The 13115-nt window shown below is 46.1% G+C and overlaps 1 pseudogene; it reads right to left on the reverse strand.

Moving 5' to 3' along the window:
- Window positions 1-4638: 4638 nt before the first annotated feature.
- LOC126959275 (E3 ubiquitin-protein ligase HERC2-like) lies at window positions 4639-7216 on the reverse strand (annotated as a pseudogene).
- Window positions 7217-13115: the final 5899 nt, after the last annotated feature.

Consider the following 13115-nt stretch of genomic DNA (forward strand, 5'->3'; position numbering starts at 1 on the left):
TTCAACTTCCCCAAAAGGTTATCTCCAGCTTCTGCCATCTGCACTGATCTCTCTTCCTTCCTTGAAGTCCTAGAATAAGGGATAAGTTACTCATCCTAGCACTTACTCTGCACTGAGAATTGTTTTACTATGAAATATTTTATACAAAGTCAGTAATAAATACCTAAAGGAAATAAGCAGACATACCACCCTGTCCTGTACCTCAATGCCTTTCAAGTCCCGTGTACCCCATGTCAATCCCAGCCCTTAGGATCCAGTGTGACAATGACAGCTATAAATTCCATGGAGATCGATCTTTTCTTTTTCACTCGTTTTACATTTGTCTGAATCCCTTACAACACTGTCAGGGTTGGGCTGTTCTGAGCTTGGCATACATGCACTGCACGATACGCATCACTCTGCTTTTCTCCCAGTTTGGGATCTTCCCAGCAGATGCCATTGGCAATGATGCCCTCAACTCCACCCTGTGGTGTGCATGGCCCCTGCCCTCCGGGCTCCTCTCAAGGGACACAAGGGCAGTCATGACTACGCTCATTGCACATTCTGCACTGTCCGCTCCCTGCTCAGGGCTCCGGCCCGCATGAAATGGGCTTGCTGGGTTGATGTGTACATACATCCTTCATTTAAACCTAATGCCAGAGTTCCACGCACAACAGCAAAGTACAAGACGGTTCCCATCACTCATGGGGCTGGCAGACCTCCCAATTTTTACAACCTGGCATTTATAACAACTTTATTTCTGTTCTTTCACAATAAAAGATTCCACCGAATAGGATGATATTACGAAGAAACTGCTGACTTTTGTTCCTGTAAAAATAATCTAATGGTTCAAGGAAAGGGTGAGAACCTTATCTATGGGAGACAGGGGGAATTGTTTGTGAAGGAAGGAACAGTGCTGCGGGATTTGTCCTGGCAAACTCCACAGTGGGGATGCGGTTTGAGTAGAGAGAAGGCGGCCAAGGCTGCATGGGGTGGAGAAGAGCAGAAAGGCCGATTCCCGTTGCCTTCCACACATGGGCAGAGTTCCTCAGCCGTCACCAAGGAGGGGGCATATCACAGTGTCTCGCTCCACCCCAGCGCTGCACGTCGGGGCAGCTGGAAAACACCTGCACACACTCCTGCGCTCCAGCCTGTCGAGGATATGGTAACATAAAAGAGGAGTGTGTCCCCTGCAGGAATGAACGATACAGACACAGTGTCCCCATGGCCCAGCCATCCTCTGTCCCCTAAGCCCAGGAGTATACCTCTCCAGCGGCAGCCAAGGCTATGCAGTGGTGACCATCAGAATGGGCAGCAATTTTTACAATGTTTCTGGAGGCAAGGCCTTGAACCAGTGGTGGGGCCTAAAAAAAAAGAAAAATAGGAAGAAAAGTCATCATCAGTCCAAGGAAAATGAAATCAGCACAGCTCTCCTTTATCATGTATCTCTGAGCAAACCCTGCTCTAACCGGAAGTGGGGCATAAGTCTCTGCGGGCCACGGGGCCGGCTCTCCAGCCCTTCCCACCCAGCACCAACAGAACAGCGGGCAGCCTCCAAGTGCTCTGCGGCAAGACCAGAGCCGATGCAGGGGCAGGGCAGGCTAACCCCTTGCGACAGAAACATGCAGCTGACAGGGAGCACCCTGCTTTAATGAAAATTTGCCACTATCCCCATGAGGCCCAACTCCCTCATCTGTCACCTGCCTGGCCACAAAGTCAAATGAGTTTACACATGGAAAATGAATTTACAAACGGGAATCTCATGATTAGCAATGAGTTTCACTGTAAGGACTTCCTAACCTTCACAACCCAAATCTTGACAATATTACAGCTGAGACCATTAAACATAATATACAATAAACAGAAGCTGATCAATCTTCACAAATCAAATGGCTTCAAGAAAGACCAGAGCTTGTGCATCTGCAGTACAGACCCTGCCCGCCAAGGGAACACTGCAGGCACAGTGCCCAGACACTCACCAGTGTGGCACTATTGTAGGCCTGTGTGTGCACCCAGCCATTGTGTGACAGAATCAGGAAGCGCTTCTCTGCACAGGCAATCTGTGTGACTCCCAGCTTGGCCAGGCCTTCGCACTGGATCGGACCAATCACATTGGCATAGTATTTCCATCCTGTTAACCCCCAACCTGTGACCTCTTGCAATGATCCCTGTAAGATAAGAAAGTAAACTTTTTTTTTTTACAATAGCAAAAGAAAAAAAAAAGACTGGGAGTAACACTGAGATATTATAAGCTAAAAACAAAGCAAATGAAAATATGCTGCTTCAAAACATCAAAATAGCTGGTACCACACCATATTACCTCATTTAACAGGTATGATGAGGCGACTGAACAGGTTAGTTTTCCATTTCCATCGCATTTCATTTTAAGAGAGTCCATTAAAAAGTAGTATCAATGGCCCTTAAATACTAATATACTTTAAAATGCTCAAACTACATCAGGGTCACCATTTTGTGCTTTAGGAGGCAAAATCCCAAAAGCCCACACGCGAGGCTGGGAGACCAGCATCCGTGTTGGCGGTGAGAGAAATCAAGTCGTGCAGGAGCAACCTGGTGACAACCAGCCCACACTGGGTGCATCCCCACCTGCACATGGGCACGGGCACACACGCGTGCACATGCGCAGTACACGTGTTCCAGGGCAGGCCCTGCAGCACTATTTGTGTTTGTTTTATTGTTGTTGTTATTATTGTTTGAGAAGGAGTTTCACTCTTATTGCCTAGGCTGGAGTGCAGCGGTGCCATCTCGGCTCACTGCAACCTCCGCCTCCCGGGTTCAAGTGATTCTCCTGCCTCAGCCTCCCGAGTAGCTGGGATTACAGGCATGTGCCACCATGCCCGGCTAATTTTTATAGTTTTTAGTAGAGATGGGGTTTCTCCAAATTGGCCAGGCTGTTCTAAAACACCCAACCTCAGGTGATCCCACCACCTCGGCCTCCCAAAGTGCTGGGATTACAGGCGTGAGTCACCACACCAGGCCCTCAGCACTATTTGTATAGCAACATTGTGGCAATAAGCCCAAGTGTCCACCAGTAAGAGACTCACTAAACAAAGATACATAAAACTCACATCCGCACACTGAATACTAAGTTGCTTTATAAAAACAAAGAGCGACACTCTGATAAAGTACTCCAGTACGTATGATTAGTAAAAAACACACCACAAGTAATGCAACCTGCTACCACTAGGTACTCATTCCAGAGAACAAGGAGGTTACAGAGGAGACTGGAAAGTCAGAGGGAGCAGGTGGGAAACTGGGTAGAAGGGGTGGGCAGGGAAAGCGACAGTGTGTCTCTGCCTAGGTTTGATTTTCGAACCATGTGACTGTATTCCTTTTTTTTTTTTTTTTTTTTGAGACAAAGTCTGGCTCTGTCACCCAGGTTGGAGTGCAATGGCAGGATCTTGGCTCAGTGCAAACTCCGCCTCCCGGGTTCACACCATTCTCCTGCCTCAGCCTCCCGAGTAGCTGGGACTACAGGCGCCCGCCACCACGCCTGGCTAATTTTTTGTATTTTTAGTAGAGACAGGGTTTCACCGTGTTCGCCAGGATGGTCTCGATCTCCTGACCTTGTGATCCGCCCACCTCGGCCTCCCAAAGTTCTGGGATTACAGGCGTCAGCCACCGCGTGGGGCCTTTTTTTTTTTTTTTTTTTTTTCTTTTTTTTTGAGACGGAGTCTCACTCTGTCGCCCAGGCTGGAATGCAGTGGCCGGATCTCAGCTCACTGCAAGCTCCGCCTCCCGGGTTTACGCCATTCTCCTGCCTCAGCCTCCCGAGTAGCTGGGACTACAGGCGCCCGCCACCTCGCCCGGCTAGTTTTTTGTTTTTTGTTTTTTTTTTAGTAGAGACGGGGTTTCACCGTGTTAGCCAGGATGGTCTCGATCTCCCGACCTCGTGATCCGCCCGTCTCGGCCTCCCAAAGTGCTGGGATTACAGGCTTGAGCCACCGCGCCCGGCCCCCGGGGCCTTTTTTTTAATGACTGTAAAACAAAATAAAGACTCTTCATATTAGAAATAAAATGTTATAAAAATCGATTCAAAACTAAGATTACTGTTATACCCTGGCAAAGTTCACCACCATTCCCAAAGCCAGTTTTCTCATTGACATAATGAGATACAACAGCATGCATGAGGTCCTCAGCGGGCCTGCACCCTACAGGTGCTCCACACACGCAAATCACTACTATTACCATTACTATTACATGACAGATAGAATATAGAATTATACTGTCACTACCATAACCAGCATTACATACTATGACAGCCCGCCTTCAGAGTATAAAGAAGGCTGTGGAACCCCCTGCAGAAGGTGGGAGGGCCTGGGGCTGCAGATAAGGGGAAGCTCTCTGGGGCTGTGCTACCTGAACCTGGAAACTGGGCCCCCAGGTTGGGTCCCTAGGCCTCTGCACCTCAGCTTGCTCATCACTCACTCTCCACACGGGGAACACCTTCAACTGCAAACACATTTAAAACCACAAGCCAGCTTCCCCCATCAATACCAGAAAACCAAGTCTCCACACGGGCCCAGGATGAGAACCTAGAGGTGGTACTAGCCACAAAACACACGGAGAACGTGGTTCTTGCACACACCTTATGAGACGTCGGAGCGCTACACAGCGGAGGCAAACGGTGTAGCCAGACGGCTAAATGGCCCATGACGACAACCACGGTCTGTCGCAGATCAGTGGCAAGCTCGCTGTCTTGGGGAAGGGTGAGGTACCTCAGGAAACTCTCGCTGGGGCTCAGAGGGCCAGACAAAAGCTAGAAAGGAAAAGTAAACAGACATTCAGAAATGGTGGCAAAAATTAAAGTAATACAATTAGCCCTTAAGAAAATAAAAAACCACTCTTTATATTTTGGTATTTACTCACGTGGCCCATCAAATGACCATGTCGATGATACAGTTATACTACACATCTATATATTTATGCAGCATATAAACTGACTGCACAAATGTCTAAATTTGCTATATACACGTCGACAACATTGACGGTGCATGTATACACTTATGATACCACAGTAAGTTGAGTCCACACAGATTACCAACACAACCAAACCACCCCACAGGCCTAGGACCCCTGGAGAAAGGCAGAACCACCTCTGGGGGAACCCAGCGCAGCATCTCAAGCTGGCCTTGAAATCCAAAACCAAAACCTTTACTTTAATCTAAACCTTGCCCGCTCTGGAAAACACCTACTTTCATTTGCAAATTAAATCATAATTCTAATTCTTCTACAGGCAGAAGAGCCCGATGATTATTCAAGACTGCCAAATAATAGAAAAATTAAACCAAAGCACGATACTGGAATTCCTAAGACTTTCCCAAAAAGACTGGCAAAATCCAACCTGTACTTGACCTGCAAGGACCAGCAGTCCTGGAGGTTTAGGCCCAGGGCCCCGCACACCTGCTCCTCCCCGAGCGCGGCATCCACACCTGTTAAGTGGGGAACTGGTACTCAACAGAGTGACATGCCCTGCACAGAGCCCAGTACACAGGAAGGGCCAACAAAGCAGGCCACTGTTTTCGTTGTTCTTTTCTGGTATTGATTTTAAAGTGCGTGTTTCAAGCTTGGTTCTGTGCTGACAAGGAAGTCGGTGTTCACTGATTCAAGTCTTCTCCACAAACAAGTGACCTCCCACACCTGTCTCATGTGACTCGCTGCTGTTTCCACCAAAAAAAACACTGCCGTGGACACGCACGCTGGTCTTGCTTAAAAAATAACTAGAATCCAGTGCCACCTAAACACAAAGTTCCATCATACACACTCACGTGCATGTCGCCCTCGGAGTGGGGTGTATCCTTCCTGCAAATGATGCTCTGGAACCTTTGCAGCAAGGGCAAAAGTTGGGCGTTGGTGTCCAGGGTGGGAACGCTCATTGTCAGTCTCCTGTGCCCCGCTGTCCCACAGCTGAAGCAACAACAGGATGGCAGACAACATTTGGCTAAAGGAGAAAAGATATTCATTCCTAGTAAAAACACATTAACTTTTTTTTTTTCATGGTTAATCAAAAATAAAAGCAAACAGCTAGATAGAAGTGAAGAAATACTTGGGATCTGGAAGGAAATGAAAGTAAAGCCGTGGTAATTAAATGACTGAATTGACACTGAGATTTTAGCACACGACATCGCCTTCTGCTGATAGGAAAGATCAGTTAAGAAGCTCAAAGAGCACGTTTACATGAAAGCTCTAGGATCTTAAATTCATGGAATAAAAACAATTAAATGAGGAAAACTGAAAGAAAAAAAAAAGAACAGTTCCCAGACTAGAAAACCGAGCATAAAAAAGGAAGTGAAGAAAAGGTAAAGAGAGAGCGGGCTCTGGGACGTGGTTCTCTGGTTACAGAGCACCACACATCTGCTGCAGTCACAAACCATTCAGTGAAATGCGCACAGTGCTACAGGTATGTGGATACAGACGCACTTCCCCAAAGCGTTCCCAGTCTGCGCCAGCCCTCACCTCAGCGTGCCTCTCTGCACAGCCAGCTCCAGCAGGATGACCAGGGCCAAGTGCTGGTCCTGCAGGGGGACGCTTCTGGCCCTTTGGTGCCTGGCGTTCCGTGAACATCCCTGAAATGAAAGCAGAGGATGCAGGAACAAAGCGACCTCCAGACAGACAGCATGCTTACAATCACACTGCACGTTTCCTACACGCTCCCTCCCAAGGAAGGATGTATTTTTAATATTTAGAATCAAGTTTCTGAGACTTGCTAGTCAAATTTATTCAGAGGTTTTAAAGTGTACAACTAGCTTACAAAAAGGTATTTGAAGTATTCATTCAGATACTGTATTACAGTAGATGACATACTCCAAGTGTGTGAAGCATAAAATAATTTCTCTCATTATCCAAAACATGAATAGAAGAGTATCTAGCTATGTTTTCTAGTTTCCATGTCATATAAGACTGTAACAGTATCAACATTCTCCTACAGAATCAGAGAAACAATTTCTAAAACCACCTGAGAATCTGGAGGCAAAATGCCTACACTAATTGTTATCTCTCATCAATGAAGTATTTTAAAATCCTATCCCAAGACTGCAAAGAAAAGATCTTATGGCATCAATATTGCAGCTGAAGTTTTGAAATCAACTCCAAGCCTAAGTTCAGGGCCTCCAGCGTTAGAACTCTGTGGCGACGCCTTCACCAGCAGGCTCAGGACTGGACTCAGCCGGGGACGTCCGCGAACGCCCGAGGCCCCCTGCCGGCTGGAGGAAGGCACCATGCTGACCTCTGGCAAGAAGAGTGAGGAGTGGCCTCACTTTTCCTCTGCACCGTCCTTCCTGTTGAATTTTAGATTTTCTTTAAATTTAAAAACCTTAACAAGAATGCCTAGCACCCACGACCAGAGTTCATGTTTTTCCTTACACACAAATGATTCCTATTCAAAATTTTTTATACTGAAAAGACCAGCTACAGGACTAAACAATTTGATCTTGAGTAGTTGTTTACTCCTACATTATCTATAAGACTTCAAACCAAGCGCCACTCTGCACTCAGGACGGCAGCTCCTAATCATCACAGAGAGACGCACAATGTCGGCGCTCAACCCTGCACAAATGACTGATGGCCAAATCTCTAAGCATCCTCCCTCGTCCGTCTCATTTTGTATCACAGCTTCCTGGGTCTCGTCAGAGGATCACAAATCAAACTGCCTGAAAAGCTGAGAACCCAGAACCGGAATCACGGCACCGAGAGCTCGCTGAAAACAGAGGTGAGAAACCAACCTACTAGGCTTCTTAGCTCTAAAGCGAGGGTGGTAAGAACCAGCCTCCAGCAGGCCAGCTGTCTGCATGCAGAAGGCAAGAAAGGAAAGAACTCACCCCACATGGGAGACCAGGCTGGAGAGGAGCTGGAAGAAGAGCAGCAGAGCCGCACAGGGTAGCCTGGCTCACCCCAGCTCTGGCGTCCTCCACTCGGGGCCTGCTCCTGGCCGCGGTGAAGCCCTGTGTGCCTGACCCACCCCGTTGGGAGTCACCCTCTTCTGAGGGGAGTGCTCATCACCCTCCTGTGTCTTTTTAAGCTTTTCACTACTTGAGTGTGTTAATTTCACAAGTCACAGTTTCATTCCGCATGTTGTAAAAGGTTATGCAAATGGTACACCGTAAAAACCACCCTGTACAAGAGAGAAAAGGCTAGAATATAACAATGCATAATCTCACCTCAATCATACACAGCAAGTAATTGTATTTTACACTTTATACCATATTTCTAATATATGTATATTACAGCATTGCTAGTATAGACTATCTTCTCCAAATTTACTAAAATTTGCTTTCATGATCAGGGGAAATTCTATAAAAACAGGTGATATGGAGTTCCAGACCAGCCTGGCCAACATGACGAAACCCTGTCTCCACTAAAAATACAAAAATTAGCCAAGTATGGTGGCAGCACCCCTGTAATCCCAGCTACTCCGAGGCTGAGGCAGGAGAATCGCTTGAACCTGGGAAGCGGAGGTTGCAGTGAGCCAAGATCGCAGCACTGCACTCCAGCCTGGGAGGCAGAGCAAGACTCCATCTCAACAGCAGCAACAACAACAACAACAACAACAACAACAACAAAAAAAGGTGGGGGGATGTTATAGCAGGATCTCCCCCAAGAAACAATGTGTCATAAAAATGGCAAAGAAGAACATGGCTGGCCAGGGGCAACCGTACACACTTATTCACAAGTGCCTGAATAACGCACCGGGAGCTCAGACAGGAAACACAAGCACCTCTGAGAAGGGCACTGGGAACCTGGAAGACAGAAATCTTTGCTCCAAAATGAGAAATATGAACGTGACAAGACACAGACATGTAACAGGACACACAGTCCTTCCAAGAGAAAGCACATGGGTCAAGTGTGGTCAGAGGAGGTGGGCGAGTCACTTTGGGTCAGGAGTTGGAAACCAGCTTGGCCAAAATGGCAAAACCCCATATCTACTAAAAATACAAAAATTAGCCAGGCGTGGTGGTGCACGCCTGTGGTCCCAGCTACTTGGGAGACTGAGGGAGAATTGCTTGAACCTGGGAGGTGGAGGCTGCAGTGAGCCAAGATTGCGCCACTGAACTCCAGCCTGGCCTGGGCGACAGAGCGAGACTCTGCCTCCAAAAACAAAAAACAAAAAACCAAAAAACTACTACTCAGCAATAATGACACGTGCAATGACCCCCTTGGGAAAATGTCAAGGGGATTATGCTGAGTGAAAAAAGTCAATCTTGCTTGAGGCCAGGAGTTCAAGACAAGCCTGGGAACCATAACAAGACCCTGGTCTGCACAAATACAAAATTAGCTGGGTGTGTTGTCGTGCATCTGTGGTCCCAGCTACTCAGGAAGCTGAAATGAGGGGACAGCTTGAGCCCAGGAGTTTGAGGCTGCAGTGAGCTATGACTATATCACTGCACTCCAGCTTGGGCATCAGGGTGAGACCCTGTCTCCAAAAATTACAATAATAACAATAAAAAATTTAAAAACCAATGTCAAAAAATCACATAATAGACACAGAGAACAGATGAGTGGTTGCCAGCAGTTAAGATGTATTAAATAATACATCTCCCTTCTGCTTGGCTGCGGAGCCCAGAAACAACCCCAAAGCTCCAAGACGGCAGCTCCACCCTTGAGCACCCCCGTGCCCTTCTCCCTGACACCCTCCTGCTTATTCCGTCGCAATCCCGACTGTCCAGTCATCAGTCACGCATGCTCTGAAACAGTGGGTGAGAAAATACACAAACCATGGACACCAGTGGGGAGTCAGAACTCCCACCCCTGCCTCCCAGTAACCAGGGGCCTCTAGGCAAATTGGGAAGCCTGGACTTCACCTCGAGCTGCCAGTGATGAGGTGGGGCATGCCCTATCCCTGCCAGAGCAGGGTCACAGAAAGATCTGACCGCTCACACCTAAGTAAGACCTGGAGTCGCCTAACAACATGTTCTATTGAGAAAGTCACTCATGATACCAAGAACCAGGAAGATCTGAAACCAAATTTTAAAAAACAATTATAGAAATACCACAACGAAAGATGTGGGAATAATATGGCAAATAATTTAAAGCAGCCTTGATAAAGAGGCTTCAACAAGCAATTACAAACACATGTGAAATAAATGAAAAAACAGCCTAAGACAAGAAAAGGAAGACAAAACAACAACAACAACAAATAGAAAGTTTAGAACTGAAAAATACAATAACCAAAATAAAAAGCTCAGTGAATGGACACAGCAGTAGAATGGAGGAAAAAGGGCAAAGAATCAGTGACGGAGAAGATAGAAGCTACCCAATGTGAATAACACAGAAGAAACACATGCCCCCAAGGTGGGACGAGGTGGCTCACAACTGTAATCCCAGCACTTTGAGAGGCGGAGGCAGGTGGATCACAAGGTCAGGAGTTTGAGAAAAGCCTGGCCAACATGGTGAAACCCCATTTCTACTAAAAATACAAAAATTAGCTGGGCATGGTGGCGGGCACCTATAATCCAAGCTACTCGAGAGGCTGAGACAGGAGAATCGTTTAAACTTGGGAGGTGGAGGTTATAGTGAGCCGAGATCGTGCCATTGCACTCCAGCCTGGACAATGGGGAGAGACTCCATCTTAAAAACAAAACAAAACAAAACAAAACAGTCTCGGGCATCTATGGGACTATAACAACTCCGGTCACTGAACTCAGGAAGGGACAGGAGAAAGAAGGTGGGGTTGAAACTGTACCCTAAGAAGTGATGGCTTCAAAGCTCCCAAATTTGGCAAGAGACATGAATCTATAGATCTAAGGTAAGCAAACCCTAAACAGGATGAACCCAAATAAATCCAAACGAAGACATATTATACATAATCAAACTCCAAAAAACAAAAGACAAAGAAAACATTTCAAAAGCCACTAAACAAAAACAGTACCTTAACTATCGTGGATTAACAAGTCAAATGACAGCGAATTTCTCATCAGATACCATGGAGGCCAGCTGAAAGTATAAAATATTTTTCAAATGATGAAAAGAACCATTAACCCAGAATTCTTATATCCAGCAAAAATGTCCTTCGGGAATGAAAAGGAAAGCAAAACATTCTCAGAGGAAGTAAAACGGAATTAGTCACCAGAAGGCCCACACCAAAAGAAAGGCTAATGCAAGTTCTCTAAGCAGAATGGCAACCATAAAAGAAGAAAACCCTGGAACTTCCGGAAGGGGGAGCATGACACGCACACCTACGCATAAATACAGTAGACTCTTTCCTCACCTCTGACTTTGCTAAACTATGTCTGAAAGCTCAACCAAAAATTATAACATTGTCATATGTGGATAAAAATGTAAGCAAATGGGCCGGGCGCGGTGGCTCAAGCCTGTAATCCCAGCACTTTGGGAGGCCGAGATGGGCGGATCACGAGGTCAGGAGATCGAGACCATCCTGGCTAACACAGTGAAACCCCGTCTCTACTAAAAATACAAAAACTTAGCCGGGCGAGGTGGCAGGCGCCTGTAGTCCCAGCTACTCGGGAGGCTGAGGCAGGAGAATGGCGTGAACCCGGGAGGCGGAGCTTGCAGTGAGCTGAGATCCGGCCACTGCACTCCAGCCTGGGTGACAGAGCGAGACTCCGTCTCAAAAAAAAAAAAAAAAAAAAAAAAAAAATGTAAGCAAATGAAATATTTAAGGCAAGTATATTATGAACAGGAGAACATAAAGGAACATCAAGGGAGGTAGTTTCTATATCCCTGAAACTGGTAAATGACAACACCAGGTACAATCTAATGAGTGTTCATACACACACAGGCGGAGTGTCCCTTACAAAACGCTTGGGAGCACAAGTGTTCCACATTTCAGATGTTTATCAGATTTAGGAATATTTGCATATAAGTAATGAGATATTTTGGGGATAGGACCCAAGTCTAAATACATTCATTTATGTTTTATATATACCTTATACACAGAGCCTGAAGGTAATTTTATATAGTATTCTTAGTAATTTTGTGCATGAAACTGTAGCAGGACGAGCCGCAGACAAAACCTCTCAGACACCAAGTTGTCCAAGGAAGGGCTTTATTCAGCTGGGAGCATCGGCAAGCTGCTGCCTTAAAATCCGAGCTCCCCGAGTGCACAATTTCTGTCCCTTTTAAGGGCTCACAACACTGAAGATTTCACATGAAAGGGTCGTGACTGATTTGAGCAAGCAGAGGGTATGTGACAGGGGCTGCATGCACCGGTGGTCAGAGTGACACAGAACAGGGCCGGGAGTTTCACAATGTTCTTCTATGAGTTTCACAAGGTTCTTCTATACAATGTCAGGAACGTCGGTTTCTAAGTCATGAGGTGATTTTTAACGACTGGGTTTAGGTCAGGCAGACCCAGGCCTGGTTCTGGGCCTGGCGCCGGGCTGCCTGCCTTTGGTTTTACTTCATTGTTTTTTCTTAAAACAGGTACTGAGTATAAAACAACATAAAACAACGTGAGAGGGTCTCTCTCTTTCCTCACAACAAAGTTCATGCTAACTACTTATGAATGGAATTTTCTACTTGGGGGTGTCATGCTGGGGTGCCAAAAAGTTTCCAATTTTGGGGCATTTCAGATTTTGCATTTTGGGTTTAGAGATGCTCAATCTGTATGTAATATATTACCTAGAAAAGCTACTAAAAAAAACTCTACAAAAAGATATATTCTGAAACACTACTGATAAATCAAAATAGAATGCTAAAAATGTTCAAGTAAACCACAGAGAGCAAGGAAGAACCAAACTGAAACAATGAAAAACAGAAGAAATAGAAAATACAAAACAAAATGGCAGTGTTAAGCCTCAATTTACCAATAATGACATTAAGTTAAATGCGAACAGTCTAAACACATCAGTTAAAAGACAGACACTGGGAGAGTAGACGAGAGAACATCATCCAACTACATGTTGTCCATAACAAAGTGACTTCAAACAGGCAAACTGAAAACAGAAGTATAGAAAAAGAAAGATCATGCAAACATTACTGAAAGGACAGCAGAAGCAGGCTACATTAACATCAAATAAAGTAAACTTCAGACCACAGATAATTACCAGGAGGGCCAGTCACAGTGGCTCATGCCTGTAATCCTAGCACTTTGGGAGGCCAAGCTGGGTGGATCACCTGAGCTCAGGAGTTTGAGACCAGCCTGGCCAACGTGGCAAAACCCC

Source organism: Macaca thibetana, chromosome 7 (genome assembly GCF_024542745.1).
Source record: "Macaca thibetana thibetana isolate TM-01 chromosome 7, ASM2454274v1, whole genome shotgun sequence".
Taxonomy (NCBI): domain Eukaryota; kingdom Metazoa; phylum Chordata; class Mammalia; order Primates; family Cercopithecidae; genus Macaca; species Macaca thibetana.